We start from the raw sequence: 14,568 nt of genomic DNA, 5'->3' as shown, positions 1-14,568 counted from the left end.
GGGAAACAGACACAACAATTTCGATTTGCTCCTGCACACATCCGCAGTTTTGCAAGCAGACCATGACGAGCCACTCTTTCTGCAAGAGTTGTAGCCACACTTTTTTTCTATTCCCAGGACATTTCCACCTGGGCCGGTTAATCTCCTTGGCACCAAGGAAGTGGCATCTCCCTCAGCCTTGAACGTTCTCCTACCATCGTTCGTCATCCGGTCACCGCCTGCGGTGAAAGGAGCGTGCACGCCTACTTCCGGGAGCTGTGTTCTTCCAGGTGGCCCCTGATCGTCGAGCTGCGGTCTTCGAGCTCAGGCGTTGTTGGCCAGCCATTTCCCCAGTGACCACAACGATGATTTCTTGTCTTATTTTGCCGACCGGAGTGCATGGAAAGACATGCTGTAATTGAGAAGAAAGGTTTCGGCTCCTCGCTATGGTATCTCCTCAGAAGAGCGCAGTGTTGTAATGCATGTTTGTGAACGTTGTTTTGCAAGGAGCCTACCTTGCACATTAGATTATTAGTCCACAAAGCCTACTGGAACCGTATGAGCATGGCGATTTGTAAGATACACTTACCGTTCGCGTGCAAATAAATTTGCTGGGTGCTTAAATTTGTGGCGCTGAACTTCAGACACAATGACAACAGTGAGAAATGCTGATGCATAAAGCCTCCAATATTTTCCATCCCTGGGCATCTACTTAAAAGCGGTGATTCAACCAAAATCAAACCTACCTGGGCTACTTCCGGGCGAAGTGTGAGGAGATCAGGAGTGGTATTCACTATGCGCCCATCGGCGCGTAGTGCTTGCTCGCGCGTACTTGAATCTCTCTGCCGCGAGCCGTTTGTTTGTCTGTGAAGCGAACGCCTTATCACGGCCAGCGGCAGAACTAAAGGTGCTGCGATGACCCAGGCAATAAACGAGGTTTAAGGTACTTTCCAATACAAGCTCCTCTTCGTGGCGAGTGCCTCATTTATTGCAGCACGCGTACTTTTGCCGCTTCTCGGCGCTCACAGCCTTGACGACCGTCACCTGTGCGACGAGACGATCGCGGGCGCACTGTGTAGGCTGTGTGGCGGCGAAGCCGAGACGATTTAACATGCCATGATGCGGTGCTTAAGCCTCACAACATCGCTCCCCGATCAAGGGTGTTCAATTTTCGCACGCCGGATGACCTTCCTGGCCATAGCGCGCGTGTCGCCAACAGAGCCCACTTTGCGCAGGTGGTAAAAATAGGTTCTCCTAGTTGTGGGGTTATATGCACAAGCAGTAGAAACTTCTGAGTTTTTCGTAGAGAATAGTCTTGTGTTTAGCGTACCTTTTATTGTTAAGTGTTTTGTTTATGGCATGGGCGCCGAATTGATGCCCACCCGATACAAAGGATCCAGTCAATAAATTATAATCATCATCAAAATGTTGACGGTTGGCATCTATTGATCTAGGCGCCGATGACCAGGCATGAAAAGTATAGAGGCTATGTGCGTCACGCGCTGCCGCTCATCCATCTATAAAGTCGAGGGTCGATACCGCGGTCAAGCCACAGTATGACAGGGAAATTTTTATAAATAATAATATAGTAATTCCGACGAGGGTGGCGTTAATGCAACACATGCTATCTTTCAAGACTGCCGCTGGAGGAGACAGCGTTCAGATGAACCAGCGTGGAGCGCGCCACAGTTCTTGTTGCCCTCCTCGCCCTTTTCCTACTGGCACTTCTGCGCCGCTGTACGGCGTCGACAATGGTCCCTACTTAAGGAGAGAGTTATAGGGCTGCGCATTCCCATTATTTCCTCACCCCTACCAGCCTGTGCTGCCTTCAAACTTAAGAATCTCAATTATGCCGACGGCGTTGCTACCGGAAACGGGGCATTAATAGCTTTTGCTAACAATTATCCAATGCGAAATTTTTCCCTGAGCAAAGCGGTCGCGCCACCGCAATTGCATAATAATTACCATTTACAAAACACCTTACGCTCAATCCTCCGTTTATACTTTGTCTCCGAGTGTGCAATGAACCTCGTAGCGACTGTTCGCCCACCGTACGAAATTTCACTGTTATTGCTGGGCGGTTTGCCTCTGGGAGACAACCGCTACAAATGCAAGGCCATCGATAAAACTTAACATTTGATGTCTACCTGTGATGGCCTTTTACTCTCGATCATTACGACACTGGTGGTATTAGTGGTAACCCCCAATTATGGCGACCCGTACAGGCAGCGCTGAGAGGCAACTGTCCAGCTTATGCCTGTGTAATGATTCGACTACCAATGATATAAAGCTCACGCTCATGAGACAGTCCCACACGCGTGGTCATTACGAATTACCATTTGGAACTTCACATATTCTTGCGCTGAGCACGGCGAACATTATGAAGGATATGGCATCTTTAGACTTGACGCGGTGCCAGAGTGGATAAGCCATTCTGGTCATGAGCAGGATTTCTCGGGAACAAAAACAGCCTTCACTGGCCTATTTTTCTGAAAAATACAATTGTTAGATTCCTGCTGCCCTCAAGTTATGCAGAGCACCAGCCTGCTCCGCTCAAAGCAGAACAGGCTTATTTCAATTACAATTTAGAGGATCAGACTCTGGTGCTGCCGCGATTCTCTCCTCTCTGTAGCCGCCGGATATTTATTCTTTAGCGCCGGCCTCCTCGGCGCGGTAGGCACGCGAAAAAAAGGATCAGTGTCACCGCGTCTTGTCTCCTCGGCAGCGGCCGTAACGTTTCGCTCTCGATTCTCTCGCGCGTGTGTCTATAGTGACGCATCCCGCGCCCCTATAACTTAGTGACTGGGACGTTGAAAATACGGGATGGAAGACGAAACGAACTCGGCAGCGTCCAGAAATGAACGCCGGCTCCAGAACCTCAGTCAACTTTCACAGCCTATGTTCCAGCCGCCAGCAAAGTAATGGAAGACATTTCAAACGTGCAGGTGCGGCTGCCGCCATTTTGGCCGAAGAACCCCGCAGTGAAGTTTACGCAGGTCTAAGCCCTCTTCGATCTGCGATGCATCCAATCGCAACGCGTCATGAACCTCCACGTCGTCTCAGCAATTTCCTCAGGGGTGGGTCATGAATTCGACGACGTCATGAGAGCCACGTCAGCCGGCCACGCAGAACGACCATTTCAAGGCCACGGTGCTGATGCGCAAAACATTGTCAGAGAGAAGACCCCTGTAGCAACTCCTTAAATCGTCCATGAAAAGGGTGTTTGAGGTTGGCTATAAAATGCTCGCATTATGTAGAGTACAGGTTAACGGGCATTCATGCCGCGTACAAAGCCTCAAAAGCGAATCGATTATTTATAAATACAATATTTAGATATCCTGCTTCCGCGCCTAGCGGGCACCAGCGGTGCTGGACTTTGGCCCAAATCCGAGCTCGTTAGGTGCGCATCCGCGCTTGTTATGTCATGCAGCGCTCGTTACATCAGCAACGGACTGCTAGCATTTATTCATGCGTGTCGGCTGCCGGCAGAGGGGGCGAGCGCGAGGTGCCGGCGGGACAGCGCCGACAATTAAGCGTGCAAAAAAAAAACGACAGGAGAGGGAAAGGCGCGAAAACGGGGAAATTCAAATTTTGGCTGCATATAACTCAGATTCAATAAAACTCATCTAAAAAATTCTTTTTTGAAGAATATTTGTGAAGTGGCGTCCTTTAGCCTCCTAGGCACACAGCATCTTTGAAGCGATCCCCTTCCACGGCCCCTTTACCGCTGACGAACCTTGCGATGGCCTATCTTCGCAGCTATTACATCGGATGCGACACCTACTCGGCGACGCGGAGAACCCACTCCTGTGTGAGCTAGTACTGTAATGCTTGCTTGAGACACTTGTCGTAGTGTTGGCAGCTGCAGACGATATGCCTCTCGACAAACTGGCAGAACTCGCGGACCGCGTTAACGACTACTCCAGCACAAGTTCCGCGGTGTCTTCCGCTATACTGACATCTAACCTCGAGGCCCGGTACTTTCGGCACGAAGAGAAAATTGACCGTCTGATGGACTTCTTGGCAGCAATGCAGACTTCCACGCATCGCAACTCCCTACCAGGTCGTAATGGCTCACGCTCACGATTCAGTCCCCGCTTAAGACCCAGCTCGGATAGCTACTACTGGTATCACACCAAGTTTGGTGACAGCGCTGTTAAATGTCTGCAGCCCTGTCGCTGGCCGGGAAACACGCCAGCGAGTAAATAATGGCGGACGTGACTCAACAGCCACGGCAAGCCGCCTCTTACACGTCACCGACAGGAGCGCAGGACATCGCTTTTTTACTGGACACACGTGCCGATGTCAGTGTCATTCCTGCCTCCCGCCTCGATCGACAACGTTGCCCTGAGGGCTGCGCCTTTCAGGCTGTGATTACATCCACAATCCCGACTTATGGCCAACGTTAGCTCACCCTTGACTTGGGCATGCACCGTACATTTTGGTGAATATTTGTCGCCACCGACGTGCGCTTCGCCACACTAGGTGCGGACTTTCTTGCCCACTACGGTTTGAACGGGAACACGCTCCCGTCAGTTTTTGGACAGTAATACTAGCTTGTACTTATAAATTATTGTCTCTCCTGTGTCCGTCTCACTGCAAGCAGCTCTCTATTTTCAAACATTTGTGTTTGTCTCGATGTTCTATCAATTTCCGGAACTTAACCAACCCAGCAACCTCGAATTCCCATGGCGACACACTGTGACACACCACATCGTCACCACGGGACCTCTTGTGTCCTGTAAGACACGACGCCTTGCTGTAGACCGCCTTCCCACAGATCCCAGGCAATTTTCCCACATGCTGCAGTTAAGAAAAATCCGCCCTTCGACAGCCAGATTGTCATCTGCACTGCACCTGGTGTCCGAGCCTCGTCCTGGAGACTGACGCCCTCGTGGAGACAACCGTGCGTTGAACGCCCACACGGTCTCTGACCGCGACCCGCTTACCCACATTCCCGACTTTGCGGGACCTCTTGCTGGAAGTACCATCTTTAGCAAGATTGACCTAGTAAAAGCATATCATCAAAATTCTGTTGAACCAACGGACATACCGAAGACTGCTATCACCAACCCTTTCGGCCTTTTCGAGTACGTCCGCATGCCTTTTGGGTTACGAAATGCCGGCTAAACTTTTCAATGCTTCACAAATGAAGTCTCCCGTGGCCTCCACTTTGTTGTCACATATATTGATGATCCGCTCGTAGCCAGTTCTTTATCCGAGCAGCACGCTGATCATCTGAGGTAGCTGATTTCAAGACTACAGGAGCATGGCTATTCCATCAACAGAGGAAAATGTGTCTTTGGTGTTGCCACCGCCGAATATATCGGGCACCTTGTCACCCATGAGGAACTCCAGCCACTAGACAAGAAACTTCAAGCCTTGCGCGATATTCCGCTCCCCACATCGCTTCGCAAGCTCCATGAATTTCTCGGGCTCCTGAATTTTTACCGTCGCTTCCTGCCTGATATAACCCGCATTATTCTTCCAATGACCGACATGCTAAAGTCTCCAAAGGCCTCATTTGCTTCCTTGGACTGGACACTTAAAGCATACGCTGGCTTCCAAGATGCCAAGAATGCCCTGGCGCACGCCACCCTCCTTGTGCACCCCGTAACCGACAAGCCCATGAAGCTAACTGACGCCTCCTCTCATGAATTTTGTGTCGTTCTGCAACAAATTCAGCAGAATGTGTGGTGCGTACTCCGTTTCTTTTCTTCTCTAAGGTATCGCGTTCCACACGCTTACTAATAACAAGCCGGTGACATTCGCCTAACGTTGCATCCACAGCACCGAAACTCCCTGGGACATTCGGCGCCTGCATTTTGCCTCCGACTTCACGGCTGACCTCCGGTACATCGATGGACCCGTAAATGCGGCTCCCGATGCACTATCACGTGTCGATGCGCATTCTGCTGGTGCTGTGCACTTCAAGGTAGTCGCAGAAGCACACCATAACGACTTGCGTGCGACGCCCACATCTCTGTCGTTTTCTTGAATGCCACTACCGTTCTTCTCGGGTGCGATCGTCTGCGAGACGTCAAATGGCGGAGCCCGTCAGTTTGGACCGTGCTCGCACCGCCGTCAAGTTTTTTTACAAGCTACACGATTCGAGCCAACCCGGTGTTTGTCCAGCTCAGCGCCTCATCACTTCCTGCTTTGGATGGCCCGGCATCACCGCTAACGTCCGCCTATGGGTTTGGGCCGTATTGGTGGGCACCGGAAACCGAACACCTGTGGAACTTTAACGTGTGTTGACATTGCACAGCTCACGGACACGTTTGCGTTTCTCCTCGATCGAAATGTGGCCTCCACGGTCGGCTTCAGGTCGGGGTACAAAGCGCGAGATGGAGAGACTGGAGTGCAGCGCAAGGTAGAGAAGAAATAATAGTGAAGAGGAGAGTAGAACTTTAAAGCGCTGATATTAAGAGAGCAATTATGACCAAAACCGGCGTTATTCATTGCTTGGAGCCAAGTTGTAACAAGTTGCAAAGCTCGGAACCCGCCCTGAAGGTAAATATTGGCAGCTACTCTGCAACTAATTTCAGTCAATTAAAAAACATTGATATAAATGAATGCACAAATTTAATGTTGAATGCTCATTGTTGCGATTGAATCTCGTTCGTCAGCAGAATTCGGTGACCACTTCGGCGCATCAACTGTAGTGATCACTTCATATTTTTTTCTGAACCCACACGGTGACGTGCTAAAGCAGGCTTCTTTCCAAATCTGTAATTCAGGAACATCTACTCAATCTATTATCCAAATACCTGTTATTCCTATTGGAATTGGCCCAAACTTTCCAAACCCCAACCCAACCGCCGATTTCTAGGTCACTTTTGAGACCAATGTCAACCGGAATTGGCAGTGGGGGCTGCTCTAGACGAGCTGTCTGTAGCCCACTCCCATAAGTTCCTGAATCAAGGAATTTTACTTTGTATATAATACATTTACTTCTCCTCCTTGTACATGGTTGGTATTGCTGCATAGCTTACTTCTGTTGCGATATATTTAGGAGTGACAGCCTGACTTTAGGCTGGAACACGGCGTTAAAAAGCATACAACGACCTAGTTTGTAATACGTGAAGGAGAGCGTGTTAGCAAGTCGGACGATACGGGTTCTGGAGGCGCTTTTATACCTAACGAAGGGCAATGGTCGTGCCCTCAGCGTCTCACGCGCTCTTTCCTCAAATGTCCCGGCAAACTCGACCCCCAGTGCAGTTGCAGTCAGCACAGCTTCGGTTCAGTCATTTAGAAAGAGTTCAGCGCCACTATGGCGTCCACAAACGCACAGGTGCCGATCATGGCCACTGCATCCCGAGGCGCCCCAGTTAACGACTACAAAAACAGCCGCTCAATTGCTGCGGCCTGGTCCTAGTACGTCTCCACGGGCTCTTGACGGAAGACTTGAGGCACTCTAGTGGTCAACGAGGAGGCCAGCCAGTACAGGGTAGCTGCCTAGATGGTCACGAGACACATACCGCAGCAGCTCCGTCGCAATGCCCCTTGGTTTGGCAACGAGAATCTTGGCCTTCGTGCGCTTGCCCCAGCCTCTCGCCGCCGCCATGTCGTCGAGCTGGATGCACTAGGCAACCCACGAGACATTGCCATCGAATGTGGGCAAATCCAGATCCCCCGGTAGGTACTGCGGCGAGGACGCTCCCGCACCGAGCAGACCATGGGCGGCTGCGACCCATGGCCCAACGATGGCAGCGTTGGAGACGGCGACAGCGGCGATGCTAGAAAGCGCCGCTCGTACGGCGCTCAGGTCAGGGGCCACTAGGAGACAGGCTTTTCTCCGGAGAGCTGCCAGCTACCCAGCATGGGCAGCCAGCTGGGTCTCCCAAGCATCCAGCCGCTGGAAGACTAGAACCAGGAGGCAGTCACAACCGGCGGCCAGGTGCTGGGGAGGGCCAAACCCCTCCGAGCGTCTAGGCACAGCGGCGCAGGCCGCTGCGCCCTCGGCGTCAACGGCTGGTGGTGGACGCCGTCGTCCACCACACCGGGTGCTTGGTCCTAGGAGTGGGTTAGCGGCATGTCTCACTGCTGCCACCAAATATGTTACGGTGTGGGTCGGCACCCGAAGAACAGTGAAACCCGCTTCTTCGGCGCCAAACCGCACAACGGAACAACGAGACCAGCCGTGTTAGCTCAGGGGTTAGGGCGCTCGGCTACTGATCCGGAGGTCACGGGTTCGAACCCGACCGCGGCGGCCACGTTTCAATGGAGGCGAAACGCAAAGGCGCATGTGTGTTGTGCTATGTCCGTACAGGTTAAAGAACCCCAAGTAGTCGGAATTCTTCTGGAGCCCTTCATAACGGCACCTCTTTCTTCCCTTCTTCCTTTCACTGTCTCATTTACCCTTTCTCTCACGGCGCTGCTCAGGTGTCCGACGATATGTGAGAGAGATACTGCGCCATTTCTTTTTCCAAGAAACCAATTTTCATTTCATTTTTTTTCGACCGCCGTCCACCGTCCTCCTTTTGCTCGTTCGTTCGAACACGTGCTCACGCCCTTGTCTTCGTGCCTCTTCGGTGTCGGCAGGGCCTCTTTTTCTTTTCCCGTTACACAATCTGCCTTTCCAAAGTATGCGTGGGCCTTGTGTGCAAAAGCTGATCGAGAAGCACAATGCACAACTTTCTTTAGACTTTGAATACAAGTTCATTGTGATCACTGGCATTAGTCGACTCACGTGAGTTTGCTTTATATTAAACCGTACTGTGACAATGCCGGATGTTTATAATTATCCAGGCACTAATGAGGATTAGGTTTATTAGCGCTGGAAGTACTGCTTCTGAGAAGTGGTTGAGCTTTTTGCCGAACTGCTGTGATAAGCAAGCAATAGTGATGCAGGCCTCCCGGACTACTTGTGACCGTAAGTCCCTACCGAAGCCTGGATTGAATTCTCCGGAATAATTCTGTGCCACCTTCGATTTGCTGCTGTTGAGCCAAGCGAGCAGCTCGTCAACTACAGCACCCATCTCGCTGCTGTCGACAAGGCTGAGTGGGTCCTCCAGATGTGCCAGCAGGACGGCACCCAGCTGGCGCCATTTCTTTGTGTCCTGGCTCGCAAGCTGAGGTAGCACTTGCCCGAGGCCCACCACCAGTGCCAGCTTTCAGCAGAAGGGGCTTTCAGGAGCCATGCGTGCCCTGCGGCGTAACTTCGTGGCAAAACTTTCGCCTCACTATTTCGTTACAACAGCCGCACTTATCTCCTTAGATCAGTAGCGAAATGTTGCTTCTTTGCGGGGCAACTGGCATATTATCTTTAATCTAAAACTAGTCTTTTCAGCATTCCGGTCATGAAAAATCTCCCTAGATTTACATTTACTACAGCTTTTCAATGTGCGTAATGATTCCCATTTTCGCCGCTTGCGAGAGATAGCGCTTAACAACAGAACTATCATCGCTTTCTATCCAACTGTCTTTACCAGTACTGAGTTTCTGCTCCTCGTACGCACTACTACATTCGCTGGGGAGATTTACTAGGAAAATTTAAAGCTAATTTACTTGCGCTTTGTGCAAAACTGGATAATTTTGGGCCATTAACCCCGCGCTAAAGCACACGGAAAGGAGAGTATTAGCATATAAAAAAACTACTAGGCCTTATTGGGCGGCAACATACATAACCTGGCAACCCGAGAAAAAACGCACGAGGCAATAAAGCGATGCGACCGAAATGTTTTGCCTGTAAAACGTTGGCTCCGATGCCAGGACTTGCATTTCCTTCGCTCCTAGCAGTTACATAGCATTGCTTTCAAAACGTGAACCTCCAGGTGTAATCTGGTACGCTTCTAAATTTAACAGTTACCTTTTTAGCTGTTCAGGATGCGTTTCCAGAGTCATCGAGTACCAGTGAGTATCTCGCAGCACAGTGTACTGCAGTGTAATGACATGATGCCCGAATTTGCTCCCGAAAATGTTTCCTTCAAAATCGTGTTCTAGGCTTCACACTTGAAGTTGTTTGCCCTTTTTCGATTTTAACCGAGTGCAAAGTTATAAACAGTGCCGCTTAGTGTTTTTTGAAGCGAGACATGGTGAAAGGTGAGTGCCTTGCACACAGTATGCCGCTTTCTTTCTGTTTAGCATCACAATTTAGATATCTGCTGCTTTTGACTCTCTAAAGTTTGGGGCTGGAAGTTCGCTTTTGTACATTTTAAATAAGGTGCACTGCTTTCGGGAGTATTTTCTTTTGTTCAGCTGTGTATCCTACCTGATGGGAGATAGCTTCGTTCACATACTTCTTGCTGACTAATATCTTATGTTATATTTTGTTATTCTCTCAATGTGGTTTCGTGATGCGTATATGGCCATGTGCTACCTCAGGTTTGTGTCTCTTAGTCAGCCTCCTTCTGACATCTACCCTCTAGTGGATGCATAAAAACCTTGAATATTCCTCGAATGTTTTTGCGTTTGTAAAGAAAATAACACTTTTTGTTCCATATATTCCGATATATCTCCAGTCAGGCATTTTCTTGCTAACTCTTCCACACTCCTCCCGACGAAGCCGGACCCCCCCCAGAATGAAAAATACAAGAGAATTTATTTACGTTATTTACAAATTTGAGCCAACTCTGCTGCCACCAGGAAGCGGCCTCTCGTGTCGGCATCCAACACCCGTCTGTGCCGTTCTTTTCAGTCGTCTCTCCTCTCTTTCGGGTCCTCCTTTCCAGCTCTCTCTCTCTCGTCATTGCTTCTCCGCTGCTCCCTTCGGTCGGCTCCTTGTGAAGGCATCTTCACTGTTTCCCGGAATCTGACGGCCCAAACAGAGGCGCCGCCGCTCCGAGGCGCAGACCTTGCTCTTCTGCGGCGTATTTCGCAGGGGCCATCTCGCCCCGGCCGTCAACCGCGTACCCGGCGCCAACTGCTGCCACCTCATGCAGTGCACGCGGCCGTTCCTTGGGCGCGCCTAATGGCCTGCGCGCACACACACACCCACGATGCCCCCGAACAGCTGTTCGGGGGAGCGGGAGGGTGTCTGTACTCCTTTCCTGTCCTGTGTCAGTCTTTCTTGTGTACGTCTAATTGCAGTGCTATTACCATTTCTGTCTCAAATAAGCACACACATACAAACACAACGCGCCGACCGTTTCTTCTGTCTACGTTCGTATGCGTTAAGGCCATGTGCCCGACATCTACAATAATAAATTGTTCTCTTTACCCTCTAATAGCGTGAACAGCACTGCGAAGAGCAGTAGATATTTGATAGTTCCTGTAAACCTGCATCCAAGCAATCTAAGCGTTTGAGGCTCAATTCGCGCAATGGTGTTTTGCCGCTTTAAGTTTCCAGGACCGCGCTTTAATCTCGCATTGTCAGTGCAAAAATTTGCAGAACGATTTCTTGCGCAGTTAATTTCCTGCATGTTAATGAATGTACAGCACGAGAGCGTATTGCACTTTAGCAGGAGGCGTGATCACCAGCGGCGATAGCATATATCACTCTCGTCCAGTGGTGAGCAAAGCTGATGTGTTCGCGCCACCAAGGATTCGAAGCCTCATCGTGGCAATATTTCTTTATCTCTGGAGGTTGGTCAGGCTCACCCTCATTCAAAATCTTCGTTATTTCTCGCTATTTCTCGCATCATCTGACAAACTTCAGGGGCTTCAGCACGCACCAGCATTTTACAAGTTATGAGCCCAATAGTGCCTTAGCGCTAGAAATAATCCCTCACATTTCACCTCTCGTCGGGGCAGGACATTGTCACCAGTGGCAATAACAGCGCTTTACGCGTGGCCTTAAACTCCGAAGCAGCGCCGCCGTTGTACGTGCAACCATGTGAATACGACAGTTTTAGTTCCGGCGCAGAGAACCACGAGAAAATGACATCGACATCAAGTGTAAAGAAAGCCTCACGCAAGGCTACATATTGCAAGGCCCACAATATGGCGATTGCTGTACGAGGAACTTTGTGCGACCAGAGGCCGGCGTTGTCAGTGTTGTCATATTGCGTCGACACTGTTGGCACCCAAATCAAGCTTGATTCTGATAACATCTAAGCTCTGCCATCGTTCACTATCAGGCCATTGTCGCAATTGGGAACAAAGAAAATATAATTTGCATACATATAAAATATAATGTGTCCCCACGCTCCCCTTAGAGCATTCCGTCTCGTTCCTTTCTGTCCGTAATTAATAACTGCTATTATCTGATAGTCATTATTGTATCACTTTTTAAGGTTTACATGAGATTAGCTGCGTGCGTTACATGTGTCTTGTACTGCTACCAAACATGTAAGAGTTGCGTTTAGGATGCGGTGCATATGAGCAAAATTAACTATGCGAGACAACTAAATGACTTCAAGTGCAGAAGCGCGCATCGTGCAAAGGATAGATTGGAAGTAAGTATGTTTAGTCCTGAATTATATGTTCGACCATGCGAACATTTTCTTACCTGGAGACTGCAAAAAAATTCAAAATTCTTGAGGGTTCCGTGAACTGGATTGCTGTGATGCTCAGAGAGCACAATATTTTCATGGCACCTTCGTTATTGACGTCTTCTGAAGACGCGGTTAATCTTATTGACCGAATTCTTCTGAGTTCCGAAGACTTCCTTTATCACAGTATTTTGAACATTTTGAAAGCTATGTGCGCCTCTTACTGAATTCGCGCAGCTCGTGCTTCCTCACTAGATGCTGCGTAATCAGACGAATCAAAGCTTCTTCCTCGACTGTGTAACGTTCAACATCTTAATTTCATTCTCTTTTCCTCTCGGGCAGACGCACTGCATATTCATGGGGTAATACTGGGGTGGTGTCCGTTACGTAATACGCCGGAAATCTCACAACCTAAATTAATGGTGAGTGTTTAAACAGCCACACCGTGACAACTAATAAAATCGGCCAGGAGTTTACTAGAAGCTTCACTAATTACAGATAATGCTCAAATGCAGGTTACGAGCCGAGAACGCAACGCTGACGAGGAAAGGTGTAAAGAGTTGGTTTATTGCCGTGAATAGACACGATAATTAAATGCTTGCGAATCTAGACCCAAGTTCGCTAACCATATCGGTGTTTATAACTGAAAGACTGTCAATCGTGCTCGCGTTTCTAGTGGATAGCAGTGCTCTAGGCTTGATACGCAGGAAAAGGAAGATAGCCTCTCACCATCAAATGTCGTGCCGCCGGAGCAGCAGAGTCGGTTGCACATTTTTCCGATTAATTCTTGGCGCGGCCATTCTCGTTGTTGCATGTAACGCGGCAGGCATTACGGTTGCCCCTCATTGCAGATTCTGCATGAAAGCATAAGCGGACAGGGTGGGAAACGACGTGCTTTTTTCAGAGGCTACATGAGACTCGAAACCTAATCTGGCGGCAGCGACTCTCCAGCATTAATGACTGTGTTTTAAAGCAGCTAAGATCAGCACACGAAGTACTGGTAACAGCATGCGTTGCTGTGTTTCATATATAAAAGGAAGAAGCGGATGACTCCAACTCAAGAGCATGGATGAAGCCCCAGCTCACGTTGCCTTCGCTAAACACGCACGCAATAATATACGTTTTCATTCGAATTAACGTATAAATATTTATACACGTGTGCCTCTGGTGAGAGTTCCTACCTTGACATACACGCCTTTGATAGCGCTGTAATATCATCGCGGCTGCACCTGGGCCGCCCTGCATAGACGCCGCACATGACGGGTCCTCATGGAAGCCAGGGACGACGGAACGCGGTCGTTTAGCGCACAGGAGGAGGCAGTCCAGCTGGAGCTGAGAGGGCGCCTTCACCGGAACTGAGCGTTGCCATGAAAGCGCGACGTCAAACCTCTTCAGAAATCCGCTCCTGGCTCCTGGAGACACCCTAATCAAGTCTCGAATACTAAGTGGCGACATCTCTTGATCACGTCAGTCTTCTGTCAGCGTGTTTTTTTTCTCTCAAGCGCAGACGCTTGGCACGCGGTGGCGCTTCGTCGTCTTCCTTTCTTCATTGAGGAAGGTGGCAGTGAAAGAAGAAAAAGAAAAAGTAGTGGCATAGTAGAGGGTTATCGAATAATTAAAACCAACTGGGATCTTTAACGTGCACTGACATCGCACTGCAAACGGGCGCCTTTGGGTTTCCCCTCCATTGAAACACTGCCCCGCGCTCGGGTTCAAACCCGGGTAGTCCGGATCAGTAAGGCTGCGAAAAATTTTTTTTGAGGAAAGATATGGACGCTGTAACTGTCTCACATCTCGGTCGACAGCTAACCACATGGCAAGAGAAACGATTAAGGATAGAAAGAATAAAAATGGCTGCGGGGCCATCATTCCTAGAAGTGGTTATTAAAATGATAATAATATTAAAGCAAACAGATTTTTTGCTAGCCCTGGCATCTTCCATCGACACTGAAGCACCTGACCTGGGGCAGCGAAAAGAAAAGATAGCAGGCAGATCGAAGAAATGAAATGAAAGAAGTGAGGGAACTGGAGAGGGTGGGGGAGAGGTAGTCTAGACAAAAACAGTATACACAATAATAATTATGTACAGGTTGCGCGCGTTATTAGTTCATGATGAAGCAATTTGAAAGGACGAAATACTGTCCAAAGCAAAGGCTTGACCTCACCCTTTGGGCGACCAAGGGGTCCTACAGACACAGAGAACACTCTACAAAGA

At 49.5% G+C, this 14,568-nt stretch overlaps 1 long non-coding RNA gene across 1 annotated transcript; it reads right to left on the bottom strand.

Annotated features, from left to right (window-relative positions):
- Positions 1–338: 338 nt before the first annotated feature.
- LOC144104299 (uncharacterized) lies at positions 339–13,589 on the bottom strand. Its single transcript, XR_013308494.1, has 3 exons — positions 13,535–13,589; positions 13,083–13,207; positions 339–391 (listed from the first exon to the last, which is right to left on the bottom strand). It is a non-coding gene; the product is annotated as an uncharacterized LOC144104299 (long non-coding RNA).
- Positions 13,590–14,568: the final 979 nt, after the last annotated feature.

The sequence above is a fragment of the Amblyomma americanum genome, chromosome 1 (assembly GCF_052857255.1).
Source record: "Amblyomma americanum isolate KBUSLIRL-KWMA chromosome 1, ASM5285725v1, whole genome shotgun sequence".
NCBI lineage: Eukaryota > Metazoa > Arthropoda > Arachnida > Ixodida > Ixodidae > Amblyomma > Amblyomma americanum.
This window is presented reverse-complemented; position numbering and strand designations above follow the sequence as displayed.